Source organism: Hyperolius riggenbachi, chromosome 3 (genome assembly GCF_040937935.1).
Source record: "Hyperolius riggenbachi isolate aHypRig1 chromosome 3, aHypRig1.pri, whole genome shotgun sequence".
Taxonomy (NCBI): Eukaryota; Metazoa; Chordata; class Amphibia; order Anura; family Hyperoliidae; genus Hyperolius; species Hyperolius riggenbachi.
Window position 1 is genome coordinate 121,844,072 of NC_090648.1, and position 27,348 is coordinate 121,871,419.

Sequence of the window (27,348 nt, forward strand, 5' to 3'; positions counted from 1 at the left end):
GGTATTTACTGGGCAAGGCGTATCTTACACACAGCACCCAAAATGACAGATTGAATTTATTATTATAGAAGATATAAATATATATGACAGCAGAGCCGGCCAATTGAGATGTTCACAATTGCGCGTTGCATCTAGCTTTGAAGTGGGTCCGTGAAAATCAGCAGGAAGTGCATTTTGAAGGTGGATTTGCTATGATTTTCCATAGTGTGGTGACATGATAGTGACTTTACATTTCTTTGACCTTTTGTAACGAGATGTGGGATACCCATTGAAAGCCTTGTCGAATTTCAAGTGGACCTGAACTCAGAACGTCCTTTCTGCTCTAAAAGATACGCAACAGCATAACAACCTTTAAACAAGAAACATTTCTTTGTTACAGCTAATAGAAATCCTAAGAGAAATCTGCACTGTTTCTACTTCCTGACTGATGGAAGCAGACATATTGTTAACAGGCTGTGCTTTCAAATGAGCTTATCTGCCATTGGCAGTCATGTGACCCAGGGTGATCACCACAACTAGTGATTAGACACAAATGAGGGGGACAGGCTAAAGTCTCTAAATACATACACAGGGCGCATTTCTCTATGTTTTCCTTCTTTCCTGTGCAAGAGTTCTGGTCCACTTTAAAAGCCTTTGGCAGCCATGAGAATCCAAGTCATTTGTATCAGAGTACAATGTGTGTTGGTATGCTACATGTAAGGGCCAAAGAAGGAATGTGCCACCCCAGATGGGACTCGAACCCACAATCCCTGGCTTAGGAGGCCAGTGCCTTATCCATTAGGCCACTGGGGCATGCTGTAGAAGTGCAGCAAGTAGGCTTTTGCTCCACAGAGACTGCACAATGCCTCTTGTAGCAAATGAGTTGCAAATGGACGTACTTCTTTTCCTTGTGTTGTGCCATGGATTTTGCAGGTGATATAGCTCTTGCCAGCTTCCTCCACTGCTCTTCAACAAGCAAAAGCATTGGTCTCATTCTTTTTGGTCCTCACTCAAAACAAGCTTCCCTTGTTGGGCAATGACAGCTCCTGCGTGTAGCAGTGGCATACTGGCACCCTTTGGCTTGAATGTTTTGGGTCATAGGAGAAAGGTGATTAAAGGAAGCAAAAGGGCAACTATCTCTGCTCCAGGTGAGGCTCGAACTCACAACCTCGGCATTGCTCAACAGATACTGTCTTATAAGTACTGCGCGCTAACCGATTGCGCCACTGGAGCTCTGTTGCTGCTGTTGGGGAGGTGCCTTTATCACCAGGACACTTGGCCTGTGATGCGTAACTCGTTAAAATGAAGCACATGTCATAAATCATTATAAGACCAAGTCAATTGTTTGTTAAGAAGAAAACCGGTAGAAGACACGGAGCGTTTGTCCAAATCAGCAAGCCAAGGTGACTATTAAGATCATCTCCATAGAGGTGAGTGGACTTCAATGGAGGCTTGACACAGACTAGGAGCACACAATCCAGCGGCGGACTGGCCCGGGGGGACGGGGGTTTTTTTCCCCCCAGGCCGCCTCATCCTAATTGATTAGGGCCGGCCCGGTTAGGTAACTGCACCGCAGTCCGCAGCCATCAGCCGAGAATTGTGTGCGCAGTGCACACAGCCTTTAATATTATGTATGCAGCGGGCGGCCGCTCACTTCAATGCCGGCCCCCTGCCCGCCCCCCCTGTCACAGTGACACACAAGTTACTGGGTGTTCGGGCCGGCCCGGCGGCTCAGAGGCTGAAGATGAATGACGCAGGTGCGCAGTGCCGGGCCGGCTGGCTACTTCTCCGAGTCCGATCTGAATCACGTGGTGTGACGTGGGTGGCCAATGGGAGCCCTGCCCTGGTGCCTGCAGCACGCTGCGTGTATGGTTCACGCTGATGCTCTGGACGTGACTCCGCCCCCCGCCTGGAGTCCTGACCTGGAGCCGTTCATTGCTGCTCAGTGGCTGGCGGCTGCTGTCACTCAGGAGTACGCTGATGGACGTGACTCCGCCCCCCACATGGACCTGGAGCTGCTGCTGAGCCTGCCTGATCCGAATCGTTCATGATCCGGACAACACTATGAGGCATTGCCATTGGCGACCCGACCTGCTGCCTGTCACTTGTGCTGTGACAGGTCACCTGTGGTATAGGCCTGAGAAATTGAGACGTCACGAAGTAAGTTGCCTGTGGTCTGTGGAGGTCTGAAGGAGACAGGTTGCAGAGGAGGTTTTTAAAGATTTTGGTGTTTTGTTTTTGTTTTTTTCTTCTCATTTTCATTTCTATTCTCTGCCCTGGCTCTGATCAGTTTATTTATGACAAGTTCTGACTTTGGCCTGAGGTAACAAATCATGCAATTTGGGCGCCCGCTAGTGCCTGAAGTTTCATGCTTGAGCCGCTATAGAAATATCAGCATGCATTGAGCCGTAATTTGAGCGCAGCCCCCACTACCCAAATTACGGCTCAATGTCGATATTTAGCGGAGCCTGAGAACTTACTTTTTTTTTCTTGCGGTTGGCGGCAGGCAGGGGAGTGGGAGGCAGGCGTCAGACAGGTAGTTTGTGGGGGGAAAGGGGGTTAGGCATCGTGTAAGTAGTTTGTGTGTTGCGGGGAGGGGGTGTTGGCTGTTAAGCATCAGGAAGGAAGTTTGTGTGGAGGTGTTTAGGCGGAAGGTAGCCGGGGGGGGGGGGGGGGGGAGGAGGAGGAGGATGTGATTACACCTCAGGCAGGTAGTTTGCGGGGGTGCACGCGAGGAGGTGGCGGGGAGCCTTGGGGAATTACGGTGGCCATACATCTGTTGACTTGGCGATCAACCAACTGTTTAGATAATCACTATCAAATTGAATGAAAATTGGTGCTGCCACAAGCATGCCCAATCGACAATTTGACTGATTTCAGGTGGAAATTGGTCAAATCTGAGATTCTGGAAAACTCAGGCCGATGTGGTTGCATCATCCCTCCAAATGTATTATGTGACCCCCGGTGCCTGTGCAGTTATACTTTTACCTGTCCCGCTGTCCTGCAAGTGTCCTTAATGTATTTTCTCAATGGCGCCCCACGTGACTACTGGCATTTAGCATGTGGGGTGCGTGTGTGACGTCATTTGGGCTGAGGCTGCCATGAAAAAGGGCCTCTAGTTTGTGTTTTCCCCCCAGGCCGAAAGGTCCCAGTCCTCCCCTGACACAATCACACTTTTTTTGTGGTGGTGAGAGAATAGGCCATGAGAGCAGGCTTTGAAAGCCATGAATACCTCTGAAAAGGTGTGAGATCATTCTGGTCTGCTGCTAAATGTGCATGTTCCTACTGCATATAAGGCGATAATAAGGAAAAGCACACCTATCTCAAGTCATGTTTTATCCCCAGCAGGTGCCACTCCTCCAGAGTCGCAATGCAGTCGGCTGAGTTGGGCAGACTACACATGCAGGCATGATGCAGGGAATCCCTGGGGTATTTACTGGGCAAGGCGTATCTTACACACAGCACCCAAAATGACAGATTGAATTTATTATTATAGAAGATATAAATATATATGACAGCAGAGCCGGCCAATTGAGATGTTCACAATTGCGCGTTGCATCTAGCTTTGAAGTGGGTCCGTGAAAATCAGCAGGAAGTGCATTTTGAAGGTGGATTTGCTATGATTTTCCATAGTGTGGTGACATGATAGTGACTTTACATTTCTTTGACCTTTTGTAACGAGATGTGGGATACCCATTGAAAGCCTTGTCGAATTTCAAGTGGACCTGAACTCAGAACGTCCTTTCTGCTCTAAAAGATACGCAACAGCATAACAACCTTTAAACAAGAAACATTTCTTTGTTACAGCTAATAGAAATCCTAAGATAAATCTGCACTGTTTCTACTTCCTGACTGATGGAAGCAGACATATTGTTAACAGGCTGTGCTTTCAAATGAGCTTATCTGCCATTGGCAGTCATGTGACCCAGGGTGATCACCACAACTAGTGATTAGACACAAATGAGGGGGACAGGCTAAAGTCTCTAAATACATACACAGGGCGCATTTCTCTATGTTTTCCTTCTTTCCTGTGCAAGAGTTCTGGTCCACTTTAAAAGCCTTTGGCAGCCATGAGAATCCAAGTCATTTGTATCAGAGTACAATGTGTGTTGGTATGCTACATGTAAGGGCCAAAGAAGGAATGTGCCACCCCAGATGGGACTCGAACCCACAATCCCTGGCTTAGGAGGCCAGTGCCTTATCCATTAGGCCACTGGGGCATGCTGTAGAAGTGCAGCAAGTAGGCTTTTGCTCCACAGAGACTGCACAATGCCTCTTGTAGCAAATGAGTTGCAAATGGACGTACTTCTTTTCCTTGTGTTGTGCCATGGATTTTGCAGGTGATATAGCTCTTGCCAGCTTCCTCCACTGCTCTTCAACAAGCAAAAGCATTGGTCTCATTCTTTTTGGTCCTCACTCAAAACAAGCTTCCCTTGTTGGGCAATGACAGCTCCTGCGTGTAGCAGTGGCATACTGGCACCCTTTGGCTTGAATGTTTTGGGTCATAGGAGAAAGGTGATTAAAGGAAGCAAAAGGGCAACTATCTCTGCTCCAGGTGAGGCTTGAACTCACAACCTCGGCATTGCTCAACAGATACTGGCTTATAAGTACCGCGCGCTAACCGATTGCGCCACTGGAGCTCCGTTGCTGCTGTTGGGGAGGTGCCTTTATCACCAGGACACTTGGCCTGTGATGCGTAACTCGTTAAAATGAAGCACATGTCATAAATCATTATAAGACCAAGTCAATTGTTTGTTAAGAAGAAAACCGGTAGAAGACAGGGAGCGTTTGTCCAAATCAGCAAGCCAAGGTGACTATTAAGATCATCTCCATAGAGGTGAGTGGACTTCAATGGAGGCTTGACACAGACTAGGAGCACACAATCACACTTTTTTTGTGGTGGTGAGAGAATAGGCCATGAGAGCAGGCTTTGAAAGCCATGAATACCTCTGAAAAGGTGTGAGATCATTCTGGTCTGCTGCTAAATGTGCATGTTCCTACTGCATATAAGGCGATAATAAGGAAAAGCACACCTATCTCAAGTCATGTTTTATCCCCAGCAGGTGCCACTCCTCCAGAGTCGCAATGCAGTCGGCTGAGTTGGGCAGACTACACATGCAGGCATGATGCAGGGAATCCCTGGGGTATTTACTGGGCAAGGCGTATCTTACACACAGCACCCAAAATGACAGATTGAATTTATTATTATAGAAGATATAAATATATATGACAGCAGAGCCGGCCAATTGAGATGTTCACAATTGCGCGTTGCATCTAGCTTTGAAGTGGGTCCGTGAAAATCAGCAGGAAGTGCATTTTGAAGGTGGATTTGCTATGATTTTCCATAGTGTGGTGACATGATAGTGACTTTACATTTCTTTGACCTTTTGTAACGAGATGTGGGATACCCATTGAAAGCCTTGTCGAATTTCAAGTGGACCTGAACTCAGAACGTCCTTTCTGCTCTAAAAGATACGCAACAGCATAACAACCTTTAAACAAGAAACATTTCTTTGTTACAGCTAATAGAAATCCTAAGATAAATCTGCACTGTTTCTACTTCCTGACTGATGGAAGCAGACATATTGTTAACAGGCTGTGCTTTCAAATGAGCTTATCTGCCATTGGCAGTCATGTGACCCAGGGTGATCACCACAACTAGTGATTAGACACAAATGAGGGGGACAGGCTAAAGTCTCTAAATACATACACAGGGCGCATTTCTCTATGTTTTCCTTCTTTCCTGTGCAAGAGTTCTGGTCCACTTTAAAAGCCTTTGGCAGCCATGAGAATCCAAGTCATTTGTATCAGAGTACAATGTGTGTTGGTATGCTACATGTAAGGGCCAAAGAAGGAATGTGCCACCCCAGATGGGACTCGAACCCACAATCCCTGGCTTAGGAGGTCAGTGCCTTATCCATTAGGCCACTGGGGCATGCTGTAGAAGTGCAGCAAGTAGGCTTTTGCTCCACAGAGACTGCACAATGCCTCTTGTAGCAAATGAGTTGCAAATGGACGTACTTCTTTTCCTTGTGTTGTGCCATGGATTTTGCAGGTGATATAGCTCTTGCCAGCTTCCTCCACTGCTCTTCAACAAGCAAAAGCATTGGTCTCATTCTTTTTGGTCCTCACTCAAAACAAGCTTCCCTTGTTGGGCAATGACAGCTCCTGCGTGTAGCAGTGGCATACTGGCACCCTTTGGCTTGAATGTTTTGGGTCATAGGAGAAAGGTGATTAAAGGAAGCAAAAGGGCAACTATCTCTGCTCCAGGTGAGGCTCGAACTCACAACCTCGGCATTGCTCAACAGATACTGTCTTATAAGTACCGCGCGCTAACCGATTGCGCCACTGGAGCTCCGTTGCTGCTGTTGGGGAGGTGCCTTTATCACCAGGACACTTGGCCTGTGATGCGTAACTCGTTAAAATGAAGCACATGTCATAAATCATTATAAGACCAAGTCAATTGTTTGTTAAGAAGAAAACCGGTAGAAGACAGGGAGCGTTTGTCCAAATCAGCAAGCCAAGGTGACTATTAAGATCATCTCCATAGAGGTGAGTGGACTTCAATGGAGGCTTGACACAGACTAGGAGCACACAATCCAGCGGCGGACTGGCCCGGGGGGACGGGGGATTTTTTCCCCCCAGGCCGCCTCATCCTAATTGATTAGGGCCGGCCCGGTTAGGTAACTGCACCGCAGTCCGCAGCCGTCAGCCGAGAATTGTGTGCGCAGTGCACACAGCCTTTAATATTATGTATGCAGCGGGCGGCCGCTCACTTCAATGCCGGCCCCCTGCCCGCCCCCCCTGTCACAGTGACACACAAGTTACTGGGTGTTCGGGCCGGCCCGGCGGCTCAGAGGCTGAAGATGAATGACGCAGGTGCGCAGTGCCGGGCCGGCTGGCTACTTCTCCGAGTCCGATCTGAATCACGTGGTGTGACGTGGGTGGCCAATGGGAGCCCTGCCCTGGTGCCTGCAGCACGCTGCGTGTATGGTTCACGCTGATGCTCTGGACGTGACTCCGCCCCCCGCCTGGAGTCCTGACCTGGAGCCGTTCATTGCTGCTCAGTGGCTGGCGGCTGCTGTCACTCAGGAGTACGCTGATGGACGTGACTCCGCCCCCCACATGGACCTGGAGCTGCTGCTGAGCCTGCCTGATCCGAATCGTTCATGATCCGGACAACACTATGAGGCATTGCCATTGGCGACCCGACCTGCTGCCTGTCACTTGTGCTGTGACAGGTCACCTGTGGTATAGGCCTGAGAAATTGAGACGTCACGAAGTAAGTTGCCTGTGGTCTGTGGAGGTCTGAAGGAGACAGGTTGCAGAGGAGGTTTTTAAAGATTTTGGTGTTTTGTTTTTGTTTTTTTCTTCTCATTTTCATTTCTATTCTCTGCCCTGGCTCTGATCAGTTTATTTATGACAAGTTCTGACTTTGGCCTGAGGTAACAAATCATGCAATTTGGGCGCCCGCTAGTGCCTGAAGTTTCATGCTTGAGCCGCTATAGAAATATCAGCATGCATTGAGCCGTAATTTGAGCGCAGCCCCCACTACCCAAATTACGGCTCAATGTCGATATTTAGCGGAGCCTGAGAACTTACTTTTTTTTTCTTGCGGTTGGCGGCAGGCAGGGGAGTGGAAGGCAGGCGTCAGACAGGTAGTTTGTGGGGGGAAAGGGGGTTAGGCATCGTGTAAGTTGTTTGTGTGTTGCGGGGAGGGGGTGTTGGCTGTTAAGCATCAGGAAGGAAGTTTGTGTGGAGGTGTTTAGGCGGAAGGTAGCCGGGGGGGGGGGGGGGGGGAGGAGGAGGAGGATGTGATTACACCTCAGGCAGGTAGTTTGCGGGGGTGCACGCGAGGAGGTGGCGGGGAGCCTTGGGGAATTACGGTGGCCATACATCTGTTGACTTGGCGATCAACCAACTGTTTAGATAATCACTATCAAATTGAATGAAAATTGGTGCTGCCACAAGCATGCCCAATCGACAATTTGACTGATTTCAGGTGGAAATTGGTCAAATCTGAGATTCTGGAAAACTCAGGCCGATGTGGTTGCATCATCCCTCCAAATGTATTATGTGACCCCCGGTGCCTGTGCAGTTATACTTTTACCTGTCCCGCTGTCCTGCAAGTGTCCTTAATGTATTTTCTCAATGGCGCCCCACGTGACTACTGGCATATAGCATGTGGGGTGCGTGTGTGATGTCATTTGGGCTGAGGCTGCCATGAAAAAGGGCCTCTAGTTTGTGTTTTCCCCCCAGGCCGAAAGGTCCCAGTCCTCCCCTGACACAATCACACTTTTTTTGTGGTGGTGAGAGAATAGGCCATGAGAGCAGGCTTTGAAAGCCATGAATACCTCTGAAAAGGTGTGAGATCATTCTGGTCTGCTGCTAAATGTGCATGTTCCTACTGCATATAAGGCGATAATAAGGAAAAGCACACCTATCTCAAGTCATGTTTTATCCCCAGCAGGTGCCACTCCTCCAGAGTCGCAATGCAGTCGGCTGAGTTGGGCAGACTACACATGCAGGCATGATGCAGGGAATCCCTGGGGTATTTACTGGGCAAGGCGTATCTTACACACAGCACCCAAAATGACAGATTGAATTTATTATTATAGAAGATATAAATATATATGACAGCAGAGCCGGCCAATTGAGATGTTCACAATTGCGCGTTGCATCTAGCTTTGAAGTGGGTCCGTGAAAATCAGCAGGAAGTGCATTTTGAAGGTGGATTTGCTATGATTTTCCATAGTGTGGTGACATGATAGTGACTTTATATTTCTTTGACCTTTTGTAACGAGATGTGGGATACCCATTGAAAGCCTTGTCGAATTTCAAGTGGACCTGAACTCAGAACGTCCTTTCTGCTCTAAAAGATACGCAACAGCATAACAACCTTTAAACAAGAAACATTTCTTTGTTACAGCTAATAGAAATCCTAAGATAAATCTGCACTGTTTCTACTTCCTGACTGATGGAAACAGACATATTGTTAACAGGCTGTGCTTTCAAATGAGCTTATCTGCCATTGGCAGTCATGTGACCCAGGGTGATCACCACAACTAGTGATTAGACACAAATGAGGGGGACAGGCTAAAGTCTCTAAATACATACACAGGATGCATTTCTCTATGTTCTCCTTCTTTCCTGTGCAAGAGTTCTGGTCCACTTTAAAAGCCTTTGGCAGCCATGAGAATCCAAGTCATTTGTATCAGAGTACAATGTGTGTTGGTATGCTACATGTAAGGGCCAAAGAAGGAATGTGCCACCCCAGATGGGACTCGAACCCACAATCCCTGGCTTAGGAGGCCAGTGCCTTATCCATTAGGCCACTGGGGCATGCTGTAGAAGTGCAGCAAGTAGGCTTTTGCTCCACAGAGACTGCACAATGCCTCTTGCAGCAAATGAGTTGCAAATGGACGTACTTCTTTTCCTTGTGTTGTGCCATGGATTTTGCAGGTGATATAGCTCTTGCCAGCTTCCTCCACTGCTCTTCAACAAGCAAAAGCATTGGTCTCATTCTTTTTGGTCCTCACTCAAAACAAGCTTCCCTTGTTGGGCAATGACAGCTCCTGCGTGTAGCAGTGGCATACTGGCACCCTTTGGCTTGAATGTTTTGGGTCATAGGAGAAAGGTGATTAAAGGAAGCAAAAGGGCAACTATCTCTGCTCCAGGTGAGGCTCGAACTCACAACCTCGGCATTGCTCAACAGATACTGTCTTATAAGTACCGCGCGCTAACCGATTGCACCACTGGAGCTCCGTTGCTGCTGTTGGGGAGGTGCCTTTATCACCAGGACACTTGGCCTGTGATGCGTAACTCGTTAAAATGAAGCACATGTCATAAATCATTATAAGACCAAGTCAATTGTTTGTTAAGAAGAAAACCGGTAGAAGACAGGGAGCGTTTGTCCAAATCAGCAAGCCAAGGTGACTATTAAGATCATCTCCATAGAGGTGAGTGGACTTCAATGGAGGCTTGACACAGACTAGGAGCACACAATCACACTTTTTTTGTGGTGGTGAGAGAATAGGCCATGAGAGCAGGCTTTGAAAGCCATGAATACCTCTGAAAAGGTGTGAGATCATTCTGGTCTGCTGCTAAATGTGCATGTTCCTACTGCATATAAGGCGATAATAAGGAAAAGCACACCTATCTCAAGTCATGTTTTATCCCCAGCAGGTGCCACTCCTCCAGAGTCGCAATGCAGTCGGCTGAGTTGGGCAGACTACACATGCAGGCTGTCACGTTCCGTAACAACTAGAGAGGACAGAGAGTGACTGATCTCTGGAGATCTGCAGTATCGCCAGAAATACAGATATACCTGATTATAAGTGATCTGCAGTCTCACCGATAATCCGATATATACGCTAACCTCTGTCCACCCACATGGGGTGTAATGATTGGTGCAAACAATAATAGCGTATTGCTCTGTGGCGAGGGCCCACAGAACACAGACTACCGTCCAGCGGCAAGGGCCCGCTGGCGGGGATGGTCGACAAGCAAGGATCGGCAACAGGTAATCAGAAATACGAGGTACAGAATCAGGAGGCGGAGGCGGAGTCTAGAAGGCTAGCCGGGGTTCGGCAACAGAGATCAGAGATACGAGGTACAGAGACGGTAGGCAAGAGAGTAAACGAGGGCACAGCAAGGTAGGCAACGGGAAATCAGATAGGCAGCAGTACAGAAGGATTAGGCAAACTCAGAGTCAAGGACAGGCAAAAGATCAAAGACACAGGTAAATACAATGGTATATTTCTTCCAGTACCTATATATTGGTGTAACCAATATATAAGTATACTGTGGATCCGAGAGCTAGCACAGAGTGTGATCGCTACAGCGGACAAGGAGTACTGACAGTCTGCTGCTTAAATGCAGATTGTTCCTCCAGGAACCCCCACCCCCCGGATGATGTCAGCAAGGGGCGGAGCGTGCCTCAACAGGGCGGATCAAGGCAACCTTCTCCTCAGGGCATAAAGGGCCTGACGCTCCGTGCGTGAGCGCGTTGCCCGGCCCTGCAATGATGACTTGTGGCTGTGACGGCCGCCGGCGCCGCCAGCTGATGCCGACCGGAAGTTCGGGGATCCGGTGACGTCAGCGCTGCGAGCGGCGTCCATACTGGCCGCCGCTGAAGAGGTGAGTCTCTCCCTGACACAGGCATGATGCAGGGAATCCCTGGGGTATTTACTGGGCAAGGCGTATCTTACACACAGCACCCAAAATGACAGATTGAATTTATTATTATAGAAGATATAAATATATATGACAGCAGAGCCGGCCAATTGAGATGTTCACAATTGCGCGTTGCATCTAGCTTTGAAGTGGGTCCGTGAAAATCAGCAGGAAGTGCATTTTGAAGGTGGATTTGCTATGATTTTCCATAGTGTGGTGACATGATAGTGACTTTACATTTCTTTGACCTTTTGTAACGAGATGTGGGATACCCATTGAAAGCCTTGTCGAATTTCAAGTGGACCTGAACTCAGAACGTCCTTTCTGCTCTAAAAGATACGCAACAGCATAACAACATTTAAACAAGAAACATTTCTTTGTTACAGCTAATAGAAATCCTAAGATAAATCTGCACTGTTTCTACTTCCTGACTGATGGAAGCAGACATATTGTTAACAGCCTGTGCTTTCAAATGAGCTTATCTGCCATTGGCAGTCATGTGACCCAGGGTGATCACCACAACTAGTGATTAGACACAAATGAGGGGGACAGGCTAAAGTCTCTAAATACATACACAGGGTGCATTTCTCTATGTTCTCCTTCTTTCCTGTGCAAGAGTTCTGGTCCACTTTAAAAGCCTTTGAGAATCCAAGTCATTTGTATCAGAGTACAATGTGTGTTGGTATGCTACATGTAAGGGCCAAAGAAGGAATGTGCCACCCCAGATGGGACTCGAACCCACAATCCCTGGCTTAGGAGGCCAGTGCCTTATCCATTAGGCCACTGGGGCATGCTGTAGAAGTGCAGCAAGTAGGCTTTTGCTCCACAGAGACTGCACAATGCCTCTTGCAGCAAATGAGTTGCAAATGGACGTACTTCTTTTCCTTGTGTTGTGCCATGGATTTTGCAGGTGATATAGCTCTTGCCAGCTTCCTCCACTGCTCTTCAACAAGCAAAAGCATTGGTCTCATTCTTTTTGGTCCTCACTCAAAACAAGCTTCCCTTGTTGGGCAATGACAGCTCCTGCGTGTAGCAGTGGCATACTGGCACCCTTTGGCTTGAATGTTTTGGGTCATAGGAGAAAGGTGATTAAAGGAAGCAAAAGGGCAACTATCTCTGCTCCAGGTGAGGCTCGAACTCACAACCTCAGCATTGCTCAACAGATACTGTCTTATAAGTACCACGCGCTAACCGATTGCGCCACTGGAGCTCCGTTGCTGCTGCTGGGGAGGTGCCTTTATCACCAGGACACTTGGCCTGTGATGCGTAACTCGTTAAAATGAAGCACATGTCATAAATCATTATAAGACCAAGTCAATTGTTTGTTAAGAAGAAAACCGGTAGAAGACAGGGAGCGTTTGTCCAAATCAGCAAGCCAAGGTGACTATTAGGATCATCTCCATAGAGGTGAGTGGACTTCAATGGAGGCTTGACACAGACTAGGAGCACACAATCACACTTTTTTTGTGGTGGTGAGAGAATAGGCCATGAGAGCAGGCTTTGAAAGCCATGAATACCTCTGAAAAGGTGTGAGATCATTCTGGTCTGCTGCTAAATGTGCATGTTCCTACTGCATATAAGGCGATAATAAGGAAAAGCACACCTATCTCAAGTCATGTTTTATCCCCAGCAGGTGCCACTCCTCCAGAGTCGCAATGCAGTCGGCTGAGTTGGGCAGACTACACATGCAGGCATGATGCAGGGAATCCCTGGGGTATTTACTGGGCAAGGCGTATCTTACACACAGCACCCAAAATGACAGATTGAATTTATTATTATAGAAGATATAAATATATATGACAGCAGAGCCGGCCAATTGAGATGTTCACAATTGCGCGTTGCATCTAGCTTTGAAGTGGGTCCGTGAAAATCAGCAGGAAGTGCATTTTGAAGGTGGATTTGCTATGATTTTCCATAGTGTGGTGACATGATAGTGACTTTACATTTCTTTGACCTTTTGTAACGAGATGTGGGATACCCATTGAAAGCCTTGTCGAATTTCAAGTGGACCTGAACTCAGAACGTCCTTTCTGCTCTAAAAGATACGCAACAGCATAACAACCTTTAAACAAGAAACATTTCTTTGTTACAGCTAATAGAAATCCTAAGAGAAATCTGCACTGTTTCTACTTCCTGACTGATGGAAGCAGACATATTGTTAACAGGCTGTGCTTTCAAATGAGCTTATCTGCCATTGGCAGTCATGTGACCCAGGGTGATCACCACAACTAGTGATTAGACACAAATGAGGGGGACAGGCTAAAGTCTCTAAATACATACACAGGGTGCATTTCTCTATGTTCTCCTTCTTTCCTGTGCAAGAGTTCTGGTCCACTTTAAAAACCTTTGGCAGCCATGAGAATCCAAGTCATTTGTATCAGAGTACAATGTGTGTTGGTATACTACATGTAAGGGCCAAAGAAGGAATGTGCCACCCCAGATGGGACTCGAACCCACAATCCCTGGCTTAGGAGGCCAGTGCCTTATCCATTAGGCCACTGGGGCATGCTGTAGAAGTGCAGCAAGTAGGCTTTTGCTCCACAGAGACTGCACAATGCCTCTTGCAGCAAATGAGTTGCAAATGGACGTACTTCTTTTCCTTGTGTTGTGCCATGGATTTTGCAGGTGATATAGCTCTTGCCAGCTTCCTCCACTGCTCTTCAACAAGCAAAAGCATTGGTCTCATTCTTTTTGGTCCTCACTCAAAACAAGCTTCCCTTGTTGGGCAATGACAGCTCTTGCGTGTAGCAGTGGCATACTGGCACCCTTTGGCTTGAATGTTTTGGGTCATAGGAGAAAGGTGATGAAAGGAAGCAAAAGGGCAACTATCTCTGCTCCAGGTGAGGCTCGAACTCACAACCTCAGCATTGCTCAACAGATACTGTCTTATAAGTACCGCGCGCTAACCGATTGCGCCACTGGAGCTCCGTTGCTGCTCTTGGGGAGGTGCCTTTATCACCAGGACACTTGGCCTGTGATGCGTAACTCGTTAAAATGAAGCACATGTCATAAATCATTATAAGACCAAGTCAATTGTTTGTTAAGAAGAAAACCGGTAGAAGACAGGGAGCGTTTGTCCAAATCAGCAAGCCAAGGTGACTATTAAGATCATCTCCATAGAGGTGAGTGGACTTCAATGGAGGCTTGACACAGACTAGGAGCACACAATCACACTTTTTTTGTGGTGGTGAGAGAATAGGCCATGAGAGCAGGCTTTGAAAGCCATGAATACCTCTGAAAAGGTGTGAGATCATTCTGGTCTGCTGCTAAATGTGCATGTTCCTACTGCATATAAGGCGATAATAAGGAAAAGCACACCTATCTCAAGTCATGTTTTATCCCCAGCAGGTGCCACTCCTCCAGAGTCGCAATGCAGTCGGCTGAGTTGGGCAGACTACACATGCAGGCTGTCACGTTCCGTAACAACTAGAGAGGACAGAGAGTGACTGATCTCTGGAGATCTGCAGTATCGCCAGAAATACAGATATACCTGATTATAAGTGATCTGCAGTCTCACCGATAATCCGATATATACGCTAACCTCTGTCCACCCACATGGGGTGTAATGATTGGTGCAAACAATAATAGCGTATTGCTCTGTGGCGAGGTCCCACAGAACACAGACTACCGTCCAGCGGCAAGGGCCCGCTGGCGGGGATGGTCGACAAGCAAGGATCGGCAACAGGTAATCAGAAATACGAGGTACAGAATCAGGAGGCGGAGGCGGAGTCTAGAAGGCTAGCCGGGGTTCGGCAACAGAGATCAGAGATACGAGGTACAGAGACGGTAGGCAAGAGAGTAAACGAGGGCACAGCAAGGTAGGCAACGGGAAATCAGATAGGCAGCAGTACAGAAGGATTCGGCAAACTCAGAGTCAAGGACAGGCAAAAGATCAAAGACACAGGTAAATACAATGGTATATTTCTTCCAGTACCTATATATTGGTGTAACCAATATATAAGTATACTGTGGATCCGAGAGCTAGCACAGAGTGTGATCGCTACAGCGGACAAGGAGTACTGACAGTCTGCTGCTTAAATGCAGATTGTTCCTCCAGGAACCCCCACCCCCCGGATGATGTCAGCAAGGGGCGGAGCGTGCCTCAACAGGGCGGATCAAGGCAACCTTCTCCTCAGGGCATAAAGGGCCTGACGCTCCGTGCGTGAGCGCGTTGCCCGGCCCTGCAATGATGACTTGTGGCTGTGACGGCCGCCGGCGCCGCCAGCTGATGCCGACCGGAAGTTCGGGGATCCGGTGACGTCAGCGCTGCGAGCGGCGTCCATACTGGCCGCCGCTGAAGAGGTGAGTCTCTCCCTGACACAGGCATGATGCAGGGAATCCCTGGGGTATTTACTGGGCAAGGCGTATCTTACACACAGCACCCAAAATGACAGATTGAATTTATTATTATAGAAGATATAAATATATATGACAGCAGAGCCGGCCAATTGAGATGTTCACAATTGCGCGTTGCATCTAGCTTTGAAGTGGGTCCGTGAAAATCAGCAGGAAGTGCATTTTGAAGGTGGATTTGCTATGATTTTCCATAGTGTGGTGACATGATAGTGACTTTACATTTCTTTGACCTTTTGTAACGAGATGTGGGATACCCATTGAAAGCCTTGTCGAATTTCAAGTGGACCTGAACTCAGAACGTCCTTTCTGCTCTAAAAGATACGCAACAGCATAACAACATTTAAACAAGAAACATTTCTTTGTTACAGCTAATAGAAATCCTAAGATAAATCTGCACTGTTTCTACTTCCTGACTGATGGAAGCAGACATATTGTTAACAGCCTGTGCTTTCAAATGAGCTTATCTGCCATTGGCAGTCATGTGACCCAGGGTGATCACCACAACTAGTGATTAGACACAAATGAGGGGGACAGGCTAAAGTCTCTAAATACATACACAGGGTGCATTTCTCTATGTTCTCCTTCTTTCCTGTGCAAGAGTTCTGGTCCACTTTAAAAGCCTTTGAGAATCCAAGTCATTTGTATCAGAGTACAATGTGTGTTGGTATGCTACATGTAAGGGCCAAAGAAGGAATGTGCCACCCCAGATGGGACTCGAACCCACAATCCCTGGCTTAGGAGGCCAGTGCCTTATCCATTAGGCCACTGGGGCATGCTGTAGAAGTGCAGCAAGTAGGCTTTTGCTCCACAGAGACTGCACAATGCCTCTTGCAGCAAATGAGTTGCAAATGGACGTACTTCTTTTCCTTGTGTTGTGCCATGGATTTTGCAGGTGATATAGCTCTTGCCAGCTTCCTCCACTGCTCTTCAACAAGCAAAAGCATTGGTCTCATTCTTTTTGGTCCTCACTCAAAACAAGCTTCCCTTGTTGGGCAATGACAGCTCCTGCGTGTAGCAGTGGCATACTGGCACCCTTTGGCTTGAATGTTTTGGGTCATAGGAGAAAGGTGATTAAAGGAAGCAAAAGGGCAACTATCTCTGCTCCAGGTGAGGCTCGAACTCACAACCTCGGCATTGCTCAACAGATACTGTCTTATAAGTACCGCGCGCTAACCGATTGCGCTACTGGAGCTCCGTTGCTGCTGTTGGGGAGGTGCCTTTATCACCAGGACACTTGGCCTGTGATGCGTAACTCGTTAAAATGAAGCACATGTCATAAATCATTATAAGACCAAGTCAATTGTTTGTTAAGAAGAAAACCGGTAGAAGACAGGGAGCGTTTGTCCAAATCAGCAAGCCAAGGTGACTATTAAGATCATCTCCATAGAGGTGAGTGGACTTCAATGGAGGCTTGACACAGACTAGGAGCACACAATCACACTTTTTTTGTGGTGGTGAGAGAATAGGCCATGAGAGCAGGCTTTGAAAGCCATGAATACCTCTGAAAAGGTGTGAGATCATTCTGGTCTGCTGCTAAATGTGCATGTTCCTACTGCATATAAGGCGATAATAAGGAAAAGCACACCTATCTCAAGTCATGTTTTATCCCCAGCAGGTGCCACTCCTCCAGAGTCGCAATGCAGTCGGCTGAGTTGGGCAGACTACACATGCAGGCATGATGCAGGGAATCCCTGGGGTATTTACTGGGCAAGGCCTATCTTACACACAGCACCCAAAATGACAGATTGAATTTATTATTATAGAAGATATAAATATATATGACAGCAGAGCCGGCCAATTGAGATGTTCACAATTGCGCGTTGCATCTAGCTTTGAAGTGGGTCTGTGAAAATCAGCAGGAAGTGCATTTTGAAGGTGGATTTGCTATGATTTTCCATAGTGTGGTGACATGATAGTGACTTTACATTTCTTTGACCTTTTGTAACGAGATGTGGGATACCCATTGAAAGCCTTGTCGAATTTCAAGTGGACCTGAACTCAGAACGTCCTTTCTGCTCTAAAAGATACGCAACAGCATAACAACCTTTAAACAAGAAACATTTCTTTGTTACAGCTAATAGAAATCCTAAGATAAATCTGCACTGTTTCTACTTCCTGACTGATGGAAGCAGACATATTGTTAACAGGCTGTGCTTTCAAATGAGCTTATCTGCCATTGGCAGTCATGTGACCCAGGGTGATCACCACAACTAGTGATTAGACACAAATGAGGGGGACAGGCTAAAGTCTCTAAATACATACACAGGGTGCATTTCTCTATGTTCTCCTTCTTTCCTGTGCAAGAGTTCTGGTCCACTTTAAAAGCCTTTGGCAGCCATGAGAATCCAAGTCATTTGTATCAGAGTACAATGTGTGTTGGTATGCTACATGTAAGGGCCAAAGAAGGAATGTGCCACCCCAGATGGGACTCAAACCCACAATCCCTGGCTTAGGAGGCCAGTGCCTTATCCATTAGGCCACTGGGGCATGCTGTAGAAGTGCAGCAAGTAGGCTTTTGCTCCACAGAGACTGCACAATGCCTCTTGCAGCAAATGAGTTGCAAATGGACGTACTTCTTTTCCTTGTGTTGTGCCATGGATTTTGCAGGTGATATAGCTCTTGCCAGCTTCCTCCACTGCTCTTCAACAAGCAAAAGCATTGGTCTCATTCTTTTTGGTCCTCACTCAAAACAAGCTTCCCTTGTTGGGCAATGACAGCTCCTGCGTGTAGCAGTGGCATACTGGCACCCTTTGGCTTGAATGTTTTGGGTCATAGGAGAAAGGTGATTAAAGGAAGCAAAAGGGCAACTATCTCTGCTCCAGGTGAGGCTCGAACTCACAACCTCAGCATTGCTCAACAGATACTGTCTTATAAGTACCGCGCGCTAACCGATTGCACCACTGGAGCTCTGTTGCTGCTGTTGGGGAGGTGCCTTTATCACCAGGACACTTGGCCTGTGATGCGTAACTCGTTAAAATGAAGCACATGTCATAAATCATTATAAGACCAAGTCAATTGTTTGTTAAGAAGAAAACCGGTAGAAGACAGGGAGCGTTTGTCCAAATCAGCAAGCCAAGGTGACTATTAGGATCATCTCCATAGAGGTGAGTGGACTTCAATGGAGGCTTGACACAGACTAGGAGCACACAATCACACTTTTTTTGTGGTGGTGAGAGAATAGGCCATGAGAGCAGGCTTTGAAAGCCATGAATACCTCTGAAAAGGTGTGAGATCATTCTGGTCTGCTGCTAAATGTGCATGTTCCTACTGCATATAAGGCGATAATAAGGAAAAGCACACCTATCTCAAGTCATGTTTTATCCCCAGCAGGTGCCACTCCTCCAGAGTCGCAATGCAGTCGGCTGAGTTGGGCAGACTACACATGCAGGCATGATGCAGGGAATCCCTGGGGTATTTACTGGGCAAGGCGTATCTTACACACAGCACCCAAAATGACAGATTGAATTTATTATTATAGAAGATATAAATATATATGACAGCAGAGCCGGCCAATTGAGATGTTCACAATTGCGCGTTGCATCTAGCTTTGAAGTGGGTCCGTGAAAATCAGCAGGAAGTGCATTTTGAAGGTGGATTTGCTATGATTTTCCATAGTGTGGTGACATGATATTGTTAACAGGCTGTGCTTTCAAATGAGCTTATCTGCCATTGGCAGTCATGTGACCCAGGGTGATCACCACAACTAGTGATTAGACACAAATGAGGGGGACAGGCTAAAGTCTCTAAATACATACACAGGGTGCATTTCTCTATGTTCTCCTTCTTTCCTGTGCAAGAGTTCTGGTCCACTTTAAAAACCTTTGGCAGCCATGAGAATCCAAGTCATTTGTATCAGAGTACAATGTGTGTTGGTATGCTACATGTAAGGGCCAAAGAAGGAATGTGCCACCCCAGATGGGACTCGAACCCACAATCCCTGGCTTAGGAGGCCAGTGCCTTATCCATTAGGCTACTGGGGCATGCTGTAGAAGTGCAGCAAGTAGGCTTTTGCTCCACAGAGACTGCACAATGCCTCTTGCAGCAAATGAGTTGCAAATGGACGTACTTCTTTTCCTTGTGTTGTGCCATGGATTTTGCAGGTGATATAGCTCTTGCCAGCTTCCTCCACTGCTCTTCAACAAGCAAAAGCATTGGTCTCATTCTTTTTGGTCCTCACTCAAAACAAGCTTCCCTTGTTGGGCAATGACAGCTCCTGCGTGTAGCAGTGGCATACTGGCACCCTTTGGCTTGAATGTTTTGGGTCATAGGAGAAAGGTGATTAAAGGAAGCAAAAGGGCAACTATCTCTGCTCCAGGTGAGGCTCGAACTCACAACCTCGGCATTGCTCAACAGATACTGTCTTATAAGTACCGCGCGCTAACCGATTGCGCTACTGGAGCTCCGTTGCTGCTGTTGGGGAGGTGCCTTTATCACCAGGACACTTGGCCTGTGATGCGTAACTCGTTAAAATGAAGCACATGTCATAAATCATTATAAGACCAAGTCAATTGTTTGTTAAGAAGAAAACCGGTAGAAGACAGGGAGCGTTTGTCCAAATCAGCAAGCCAAGGTGACTATTAAGATCATCTCCATAGAGGTGAGTGGACTTCAATGGAGGCTTGACACAGACTAGGAGCACACAATCACACTTTTTTTGTGGTGGTGAGAGAATAGGCCATGAGAGCAGGCTTTGAAAGCCATGAATACCTCTGAAAAGGTGTGAGATCATTCTGGTCTGCTGCTAAATGTGCATGTTCCTACTGCATATAAGGCGATAATAAGGAAAAGCACACCTATCTCAAGTCATGTTTTATCCCCAGCAGGTGCCACTCCTCCAGAGTCGCAATGCAGTCGGCTGAGTTGGGCAGACTACACATGCAGGCATGATGCAGGGAATCCCTGGGGTATTTACTGGGCAAGGCCTATCTTACACACAGCACCCAAAATGACAGATTGAATTTATTATTATAGAAGATATAAATATATATGACAGCAGAGCCGGCCAATTGAGATGTTCACAATTGCGCGTTGCATCTAGCTTTGAAGTGGGTCTGTGAAAATCAGCAGGAAGTGCATTTTGAAGGTGGATTTGCTATGATTTTCCATAGTGTGGTGACATGATAGTGACTTTACATTTCTTTGACCTTTTGTAACGAGATGTGGGATACCCATTGAAAGCCTTGTCGAATTTCAAGTGGACCTGAACTCAGAACGTCCTTTCTGCTCTAAAAGATACGCAACAGCATAACAACCTTTAAACAAGAAACATTTCTTTGTTACAGCTAATAGAAATCCTAAGATAAATCTGCACTGTTTCTACTTCCTGACTGATGGAAGCAGACATATTGTTAACAGGCTGTGCTTTCAAATGAGCTTATCTGCCATTGGCAGTCATGTGACCCAGGGTGATCACCACAACTAGTGATTAGACACAAATGAGGGGGACAGGCTAAAGTCTCTAAATACATACACAGGGTGCATTTCTCTATGTTCTCCTTCTTTCCTGTGCAAGAGTTCTGGTCCACTTTAAAAGCCTTTGGCAGCCATGAGAATCCAAGTCATTTGTATCAGAGTACAATGTGTGTTGGTATGCTACATGTAAGGGCCAAAGAAGGAATGTGCCACCCCAGATGGGACTCAAACCCACAATCCCTGGCTTAGGAGGCCAGTGCCTTATCCATTAGGCCACTGGGGCATGCTGTAGAAGTGCAGCAAGTAGGCTTTTGCTCCACAGAGACTGCACAATGCCTCTTGCAGCAAATGAGTTGCAAATGGACGTACTTCTTTTCCTTGTGTTGTGCCATGGATTTTGCAGGTGATATAGCTCTTGCCAGCTTCCTCCACTGCTCTTCAACAAGCAAAAGCATTGGTCTCATTCTTTTTGGTCCTCACTCAAAACAAGCTTCCCTTGTTGGGCAATGACAGCTCCTGCGTGTAGCAGTGGCATACTGGCACCCTTTGGCTTGAATGTTTTGGGTCATAGGAGAAAGGTGATTAAAGGAAGCAAAAGGGCAACTATCTCTGCTCCAGGTGAGGCTCGAACTCACAACCTCAGCATTGCTCAACAGATACTGTCTTATAAGTACCGCGCGCTAACCGATTGCACCACTGGAGCTCTGTTGCTGCTGTTGGGGAGGTGCCTTTATCACCAGGACACTTGGCCTGTGATGCGTAACTCGTTAAAATGATGCACATGTCATAAATCATTATAAGACCAAGTCAATTGTTTGTTAAGAAGAAAACCGGTAGAAGACAGGGAGCGTTTGTCCAAATCAGCAAGCCAAGGTGACTATTAGGATCATCTCCATAGAGGTGAGTGGACTTCAATGGAGGCTTGACACAGACTAGGAGCACACAATCACACTTTTTTTGTGGTGGTGAGAGAATAGGCCATGAGAGCAGGCTTTGAAAGCCATGAATACCTCTGAAAAGGTGTGAGATCATTCTGGTCTGCTGCTAAATGTGCATGTTCCTACTGCATATAAGGCGATAATAAGGAAAAGCACACCTATCTCAAGTCATGTTTTATCCCCAGCAGGTGCCACTCCTCCAGAGTCGCAATGCAGTCGGCTGAGTTGGGCAGACTACACATGCAGGCATGATGCAGGGAATCCCTGGGGTATTTACTGGGCAAGGCGTATCTTACACACAGCACCCAAAATGACAGATTGAATTTATTATTATAGAAGATATAAATATATATGACAGCAGAGCCGGCCAATTGAGATGTTCACAATTGCGCGTTGCATCTAGCTTTGAAGTGGGTCCGTGAAAATCAGCAGGAAGTGCATTTTGAAGGTGGATTTGCTATGATTTTCCATAGTGTGGTGACATGATAGTGACTTTACATTTCTTTGACCTTTTGTAACGAGATGTGGGATACCCATTGAAAGCCTTGTCGAATTTCAAGTGGACCTGAACTCAGAACGTCCTTTCTGCTCTAAAAGATACGCAACAGCATAACAACCTTTAAACAAGAAACATTTCTTTGTTACAACTAATAGAAATCCTAAGATAAATCTGCACTGTTTCTACTTCCTGACTGATGGAAGCAGACATATTGTTAACAGGCTGTGCTTTCAAATGAGCTTATCTGCCATTGGCAGTCATGTGACCCAGGGTGATCACCACAACTAGTGATTAGACACAAATGAGGGGGACAGGCTAAAGTCTCTAAATACATACACAGGGTGCATTTCTCTATGTTCTCCTTCTTTCCTGTGCAAGAGTTCTGGTCCACTTTAAAAACCTTTGGCAGCCATGAGAATCCAAGTCATTTGTATCAGAGTACAATGTGTGTTGGTATGCTACATGTAAGGGCCAAAGAAGGAATGTGCCACCCCAGATGGGACTCGAACCCACAATCCCTGGCTTAGGAGGCCAGTGCCTTATCCATTAGGCCACTGGGGCATGCTGTAGAAGTGCAGCAAGTAGGCTTTTGCTCCACAGAGACTGCACAATGCCTCTTGCAGCAAATGAGTTGCAAATGGACGTACTTCTTTTCCTTGTGTTGTGCCATGGATTTTGCAGGTGATATAGCTCTTGCCAGCTTCCTCCACTGCTCTTCAACAAGCAAAAGCATTGGTCTCATTCTTTTTGGTCCTCACTCAAAACAAGCTTCCCTTGTTGGGCAATGACAGCTCTTGCGTGTAGCAGTGGCATACTGGCACCCTTTGGCTTGAATGTTTTGGGTCATAGGAGAAAGGTGATGAAAGGAAGCAAAAGGGCAACTATCTCTGCTCCAGGTGAGGCTCAAACTCACAACCTCGGCATTGCTCAACAGATACTGTCTTATAAGTACCGCGCGCTAACCGATTGCGCCACTGGAGCTCCGTTGCTGCTCTTGGGGAGGTGCCTTTATCACCAGGACACTTGGCCTGTGATGCGTAACTCGTTAAAATGAAGCACATGTCATAAATCATTATAAGACCAAGTCAATTGTTTGTTAAGAAGAAAACCGGTAGAAGACAGGGAGCGTTTGTCCAAATCAGCAAGCCAAGGTGACTATTAAGATCATCTCCATAGAGGTGAGTGGACTTCAATGGAGGCTTGACACAGACTAGGAGCACACAATCACACTTTTTTTGTGGTTGTGAGAGAATAGGCCAGGCTTTCTCAACCAGGGTTCCCTGGAACCCCAGGGTTCCTTGAGGACTCTGCAGGGGTTCCTTGGCATTTTACCCCATCGTGGGGGAAGTATAATAGAGCACACTATAATAGGTGGTACTGTAACAAGAAACACTAAATTGGGGGGTCAGGAGATGGTATAATGAGTGGCAGTGTAATAGGAGATAGTGAAATTAGCAGCCTAACCTATTTAAAGACCATGCCTCCTGAAAAATAAATGTAGGGGTTCCTCGAGACCAAAAAATTGTTTGCAGGGGTTCCTTGGGATCCAAAAGTTATTTACAGGGTTCCTCCAAGGTAAAAAGGTTGAGAAAGTCTGGAATAGGCCATGAGAGCAGGCTTTGAAAGCCATGAATACCTCTGAAAAGGTGTGAGATCATTCTGGTCTGCTGCTAAATGTGCATGTTCCTACTGCATATAAGGCGATAATAAGGAAAAGCACACCTATCTCAAGTCATGTTTTATCCCCAGCAGGTGCCACTCCTCCAGAGTCGCAATGCAGTCGGCTGAGTTGGGCAGACTACACATGCAGGCATGATGCAGGGAATCCCTGGGGTATTTACTGGGCAAGGCGTATCTTACACACAGCACCCAAAATGACAGATTGAATTTATTATTATAGAAGATATAAATATATATGACAGCAGAGCCGGCCAATTGAGATGTTCACAATTGCGCGTTGCATCTAGCTTTGAAGTGGGTCCGTGAAAATCAGCAGGAAGTGCATTTTGAAGGTGGATTTGCTATGATTTTCCATAGTGTGGTGACATGATAGTGACTTTACATTTCTTTGACCTTTTGTAACGAGATGTGGGATACCCATTGAAAGCCTTGTCGAATTTCAAGTGGACCTGAACTCAGAACGTCCTTTCTGCTCTAAAAGATACGCAACAGCATAACAACATTTAAACAAGAAACATTTCTTTGTTACAGCTAATAGAAATCCTAAGATAAATCTGCACTGTTTCTACTTCCTGACTGATGGAAGCAGACATATTGTTAACAGCCTGTGCTTTCAAATGAGCTTATCTGCCATTGGCAGTCATGTGACCCAGGGTGATCACCACAACTAGTGATTAGACACAAATGAGGGGGACAGGCTAAAGTCTCTAAATACATACACAGGGTGCATTTCTCTATGTTCTCCTTCTTTCCTGTGCAAGAGTTCTGGTCCACTTTAAAAGCCTTTGGCAGCCATGAGAATCCAAGTCATTTGTATCAGAGTACAATGTGTGTTGGTATGCTACATGTAAGGGCCAAAGAAGGAATGTGCCACCCCAGATGGGACTCGAACCCACAATCCCTGGCTTAGGAGGCCAGTGCCTTATCCATTAGGCCACTGGGGCATGCTGTAGAAGTGCAGCAAGTAGGCTTTTGCTCCACAGAGACTGCACAATGCCTCTTGCAGCAAATGAGTTGCAAATGGACGTACTTCTTTTCCTTGTGTTGTGCCATGGATTTTGCAGGTGATATAGCTCTTGCCAGCTTCCTCCACTGCTCTTCAACAAGCAAAAGCATTGGTCTCATTCTTTTTGGTCCTCACTCAAAACAAGCTTCCCTTGTTGGGCAATGACAGCTCCTGCGTGTAGCAGTGGCATACTGGCACCCTTTGGCTTGAATGTTTTGGGTCATAGGAGAAAGGTGATTAAAGGAAGCAAAAGGGCAACTATCTCTGCTCCAGGTGAGGCTCGAACTCACAACCTCGGCATTGCTCAACAGATACTGTCTTATAAGTACCGCGCGCTAACCGATTGCGCTACTGGAGCTCCGTTGCCGCTGTTGGGGAGGTGCCTTTATCACCAGGACACTTGGCCTGTGATGCGTAACTCGTTAAAATGAAGCACATGTCATAAATCATTATAAGACCAAGTCAATTGTTTGTTAAGAAGAAAACCGGTAGAAGACAGGGAGCGTTTGTCCAAATCAGCAAGCCAAGGTGACTATTAAGATCATCTCCATAGAGGTGAGTGGACTTCAATGGAGGCTTGACACAGACTAGGAGCACACAATCACACTTTTTTTGTGGTGGTGAGAGAATAGGCCATGAGAGCAGGCTTTGAAAGCCATGAATACCTCTGAAAAGGTGTGAGATCATTCTGGTCTGCTGCTAAATGTGCATGTTCCTACTGCATATAAGGCGATAATAAGGAAAAGCACACCTATCTCAAGTCATGTTTTATCCCCAGCAGGTGCCACTCCTCCAGTCGCAATGCAGTCGGCTGAGTTGGGCAGACTACACATGCAGGCATGATGCAGGGAATCCCTGGGGTATTTACTGGGCAAGGCCTATCTTACACACAGCACCCAAAATGACAGATTGAATTTATTATTATAGAAGATATAAATATATATGACAGCAGAGCCGGCCAATTGAGATGTTCACAATTGCGCGTTGCATCTAGCTTTGAAGTGGGTCTGTGAAAATCAGCAGGAAGTGCATTTTGAAGGTGGATTTGCTATGATTTTCCATAGTGTGGTGACATGATAGTGACTTTACATTTCTTTGACCTTTTGTAACGAGATGTGGGATACCCATTGAAAGCCTTGTCGAATTTCAAGTGGACCTGAACTCAGAACGTCCTTTCTGCTCTAAAAGATACGCAACAGCATAACAACCTTTAAACAAGAAACATTTCTTTGTTACAGCTAATAGAAATCCTAAGATAAATCTGCACTGTTTCTACTTCCTGACTGATGGAAGCAGACATATTGTTAACAGGCTGTGCTTTCAAATGAGCTTATCTGCCATTGGCAGTCATGTGACCCAGGGTGATCACCACAACTAGTGATTAGACACAAATGAGGGGGACAGGCTAAAGTCTCTAAATACATACACAGGGTGCATTTCTCTATGTTCTCCTTCTTTCCTGTGCAAGAGTTCTGGTCCACTTTAAAAGCCTTTGGCAGCCATGAGAATCCAAGTCATTTGTATCAGAGTACAATGTGTGTTGGTATGCTACATGTAAGGGCCAAAGAAGGAATGTGCCACCCCAGATGGGACTCAAACCCACAATCCCTGGCTTAGGAGGCCAGTGCCTTATCCATTAGGCCACTGGGGCATGCTGTAGAAGTGCAGCAAGTAGGCTTTTGCTCCACAGAGACTGCACAATGCCTCTTGCAGCAAATGAGTTGCAAATGGACGTACTTCTTTTCCTTGTGTTGTGCCATGGATTTTGCAGGTGATATAGCTCTTGCCAGCTTCCTCCACTGCTCTTCAACAAGCAAAAGCATTGGTCTCATTCTTTTTGGTCCTCACTCAAAACAAGCTTCCCTTGTTGGGCAATGACAGCTCCTGCGTGTAGCAGTGGCATACTGGCACCCTTTGGCTTGAATGTTTTGGGTCATAGGAGAAAGGTGATTAAAGGAAGCAAAAGGGCAACTATCTCTGCTCCAGGTGAGGCTCGAACTCACAACCTCAGCATTGCTCAACAGATACTGTCTTATAAGTACCGCGCGCTAACCGATTGCACCACTGGAGCTCTGTTGCTGCTGTTGGGGAGGTGCCTTTATCACCAGGACACTTGGCCTGTGATGCGTAACTCGTTAAAATGAAGCACATGTCATAAATCATTATAAGACCAAGTCAATTGTTTGTTAAGAAGAAAACCGGTAGAAGACAGGGAGCGTTTGTCCAAATCAGCAAGCCAAGGTGACTATTAGGATCATCTCCATAGAGGTGAGTGGACTTCAATGGAGGCTTGACACAGACTA

At 46.6% G+C, this 27,348-nt stretch overlaps 26 non-coding genes across 26 annotated transcripts; all 26 read right to left on the reverse strand.

Annotated features, from left to right (window-relative positions):
- Nucleotides 1-719: 719 nt before the first annotated feature.
- On the reverse strand, nucleotides 720-792 carry TRNAR-CCU (transfer RNA arginine (anticodon CCU)). Its single transcript has one exon. It is a non-coding gene; the product is annotated as a tRNA-Arg (tRNA).
- Nucleotides 793-1,119: 327 nt separating this feature from the next.
- Nucleotides 1,120-1,212, reverse strand: TRNAI-UAU (transfer RNA isoleucine (anticodon UAU)). Its single transcript is given in 2 exon segments — nucleotides 1,120-1,155; nucleotides 1,175-1,212. It is a non-coding gene; the product is annotated as a tRNA-Ile (tRNA).
- A 2,914-nt stretch (nucleotides 1,213-4,126) lies between these two features.
- TRNAR-CCU (transfer RNA arginine (anticodon CCU)) lies at nucleotides 4,127-4,199 on the reverse strand. Its single transcript has one exon. It is a non-coding gene; the product is annotated as a tRNA-Arg (tRNA).
- Nucleotides 4,200-4,526: 327 nt separating this feature from the next.
- On the reverse strand, nucleotides 4,527-4,619 carry TRNAI-UAU (transfer RNA isoleucine (anticodon UAU)). Its single transcript is given in 2 exon segments — nucleotides 4,527-4,562; nucleotides 4,582-4,619. It is a non-coding gene; the product is annotated as a tRNA-Ile (tRNA).
- Nucleotides 4,620-5,841: 1,222 nt separating this feature from the next.
- Nucleotides 5,842-5,914, reverse strand: TRNAR-CCU (transfer RNA arginine (anticodon CCU)). Its single transcript has one exon. It is a non-coding gene; the product is annotated as a tRNA-Arg (tRNA).
- A 327-nt stretch (nucleotides 5,915-6,241) lies between these two features.
- TRNAI-UAU (transfer RNA isoleucine (anticodon UAU)) lies at nucleotides 6,242-6,334 on the reverse strand. Its single transcript is given in 2 exon segments — nucleotides 6,242-6,277; nucleotides 6,297-6,334. It is a non-coding gene; the product is annotated as a tRNA-Ile (tRNA).
- A 2,914-nt stretch (nucleotides 6,335-9,248) lies between these two features.
- Nucleotides 9,249-9,321, reverse strand: TRNAR-CCU (transfer RNA arginine (anticodon CCU)). The gene has a single exon. It is a non-coding gene; the product is annotated as a tRNA-Arg (tRNA).
- Nucleotides 9,322-9,648: 327 nt separating this feature from the next.
- Nucleotides 9,649-9,741, reverse strand: TRNAI-UAU (transfer RNA isoleucine (anticodon UAU)). The gene is given in 2 exon segments: nucleotides 9,649-9,684; nucleotides 9,704-9,741. It is a non-coding gene; the product is annotated as a tRNA-Ile (tRNA).
- A 2,130-nt stretch (nucleotides 9,742-11,871) lies between these two features.
- Nucleotides 11,872-11,944, reverse strand: TRNAR-CCU (transfer RNA arginine (anticodon CCU)). The gene has a single exon. It is a non-coding gene; the product is annotated as a tRNA-Arg (tRNA).
- Nucleotides 11,945-12,271: 327 nt separating this feature from the next.
- TRNAI-UAU (transfer RNA isoleucine (anticodon UAU)) lies at nucleotides 12,272-12,364 on the reverse strand. The gene is given in 2 exon segments: nucleotides 12,272-12,307; nucleotides 12,327-12,364. It is a non-coding gene; the product is annotated as a tRNA-Ile (tRNA).
- A 1,222-nt stretch (nucleotides 12,365-13,586) lies between these two features.
- Nucleotides 13,587-13,659, reverse strand: TRNAR-CCU (transfer RNA arginine (anticodon CCU)). The gene has a single exon. It is a non-coding gene; the product is annotated as a tRNA-Arg (tRNA).
- A 327-nt stretch (nucleotides 13,660-13,986) lies between these two features.
- On the reverse strand, nucleotides 13,987-14,079 carry TRNAI-UAU (transfer RNA isoleucine (anticodon UAU)). Its single transcript is given in 2 exon segments — nucleotides 13,987-14,022; nucleotides 14,042-14,079. It is a non-coding gene; the product is annotated as a tRNA-Ile (tRNA).
- Nucleotides 14,080-16,209: 2,130 nt separating this feature from the next.
- Nucleotides 16,210-16,282, reverse strand: TRNAR-CCU (transfer RNA arginine (anticodon CCU)). The gene has a single exon. It is a non-coding gene; the product is annotated as a tRNA-Arg (tRNA).
- Nucleotides 16,283-16,609: 327 nt separating this feature from the next.
- Nucleotides 16,610-16,702, reverse strand: TRNAI-UAU (transfer RNA isoleucine (anticodon UAU)). Its single transcript is given in 2 exon segments — nucleotides 16,610-16,645; nucleotides 16,665-16,702. It is a non-coding gene; the product is annotated as a tRNA-Ile (tRNA).
- A 1,222-nt stretch (nucleotides 16,703-17,924) lies between these two features.
- On the reverse strand, nucleotides 17,925-17,997 carry TRNAR-CCU (transfer RNA arginine (anticodon CCU)). Its single transcript has one exon. It is a non-coding gene; the product is annotated as a tRNA-Arg (tRNA).
- A 327-nt stretch (nucleotides 17,998-18,324) lies between these two features.
- TRNAI-UAU (transfer RNA isoleucine (anticodon UAU)) lies at nucleotides 18,325-18,417 on the reverse strand. The gene is given in 2 exon segments: nucleotides 18,325-18,360; nucleotides 18,380-18,417. It is a non-coding gene; the product is annotated as a tRNA-Ile (tRNA).
- A 1,000-nt stretch (nucleotides 18,418-19,417) lies between these two features.
- TRNAR-CCU (transfer RNA arginine (anticodon CCU)) lies at nucleotides 19,418-19,490 on the reverse strand. Its single transcript has one exon. It is a non-coding gene; the product is annotated as a tRNA-Arg (tRNA).
- A 327-nt stretch (nucleotides 19,491-19,817) lies between these two features.
- Nucleotides 19,818-19,910, reverse strand: TRNAI-UAU (transfer RNA isoleucine (anticodon UAU)). Its single transcript is given in 2 exon segments — nucleotides 19,818-19,853; nucleotides 19,873-19,910. It is a non-coding gene; the product is annotated as a tRNA-Ile (tRNA).
- Nucleotides 19,911-21,132: 1,222 nt separating this feature from the next.
- On the reverse strand, nucleotides 21,133-21,205 carry TRNAR-CCU (transfer RNA arginine (anticodon CCU)). Its single transcript has one exon. It is a non-coding gene; the product is annotated as a tRNA-Arg (tRNA).
- Nucleotides 21,206-21,532: 327 nt separating this feature from the next.
- Nucleotides 21,533-21,625, reverse strand: TRNAI-UAU (transfer RNA isoleucine (anticodon UAU)). The gene is given in 2 exon segments: nucleotides 21,533-21,568; nucleotides 21,588-21,625. It is a non-coding gene; the product is annotated as a tRNA-Ile (tRNA).
- A 1,222-nt stretch (nucleotides 21,626-22,847) lies between these two features.
- Nucleotides 22,848-22,920, reverse strand: TRNAR-CCU (transfer RNA arginine (anticodon CCU)). The gene has a single exon. It is a non-coding gene; the product is annotated as a tRNA-Arg (tRNA).
- A 327-nt stretch (nucleotides 22,921-23,247) lies between these two features.
- On the reverse strand, nucleotides 23,248-23,340 carry TRNAI-UAU (transfer RNA isoleucine (anticodon UAU)). Its single transcript is given in 2 exon segments — nucleotides 23,248-23,283; nucleotides 23,303-23,340. It is a non-coding gene; the product is annotated as a tRNA-Ile (tRNA).
- Nucleotides 23,341-24,910: 1,570 nt separating this feature from the next.
- Nucleotides 24,911-24,983, reverse strand: TRNAR-CCU (transfer RNA arginine (anticodon CCU)). The gene has a single exon. It is a non-coding gene; the product is annotated as a tRNA-Arg (tRNA).
- A 327-nt stretch (nucleotides 24,984-25,310) lies between these two features.
- Nucleotides 25,311-25,403, reverse strand: TRNAI-UAU (transfer RNA isoleucine (anticodon UAU)). Its single transcript is given in 2 exon segments — nucleotides 25,311-25,346; nucleotides 25,366-25,403. It is a non-coding gene; the product is annotated as a tRNA-Ile (tRNA).
- A 1,220-nt stretch (nucleotides 25,404-26,623) lies between these two features.
- On the reverse strand, nucleotides 26,624-26,696 carry TRNAR-CCU (transfer RNA arginine (anticodon CCU)). Its single transcript has one exon. It is a non-coding gene; the product is annotated as a tRNA-Arg (tRNA).
- A 327-nt stretch (nucleotides 26,697-27,023) lies between these two features.
- On the reverse strand, nucleotides 27,024-27,116 carry TRNAI-UAU (transfer RNA isoleucine (anticodon UAU)). The gene is given in 2 exon segments: nucleotides 27,024-27,059; nucleotides 27,079-27,116. It is a non-coding gene; the product is annotated as a tRNA-Ile (tRNA).
- Nucleotides 27,117-27,348: the final 232 nt, after the last annotated feature.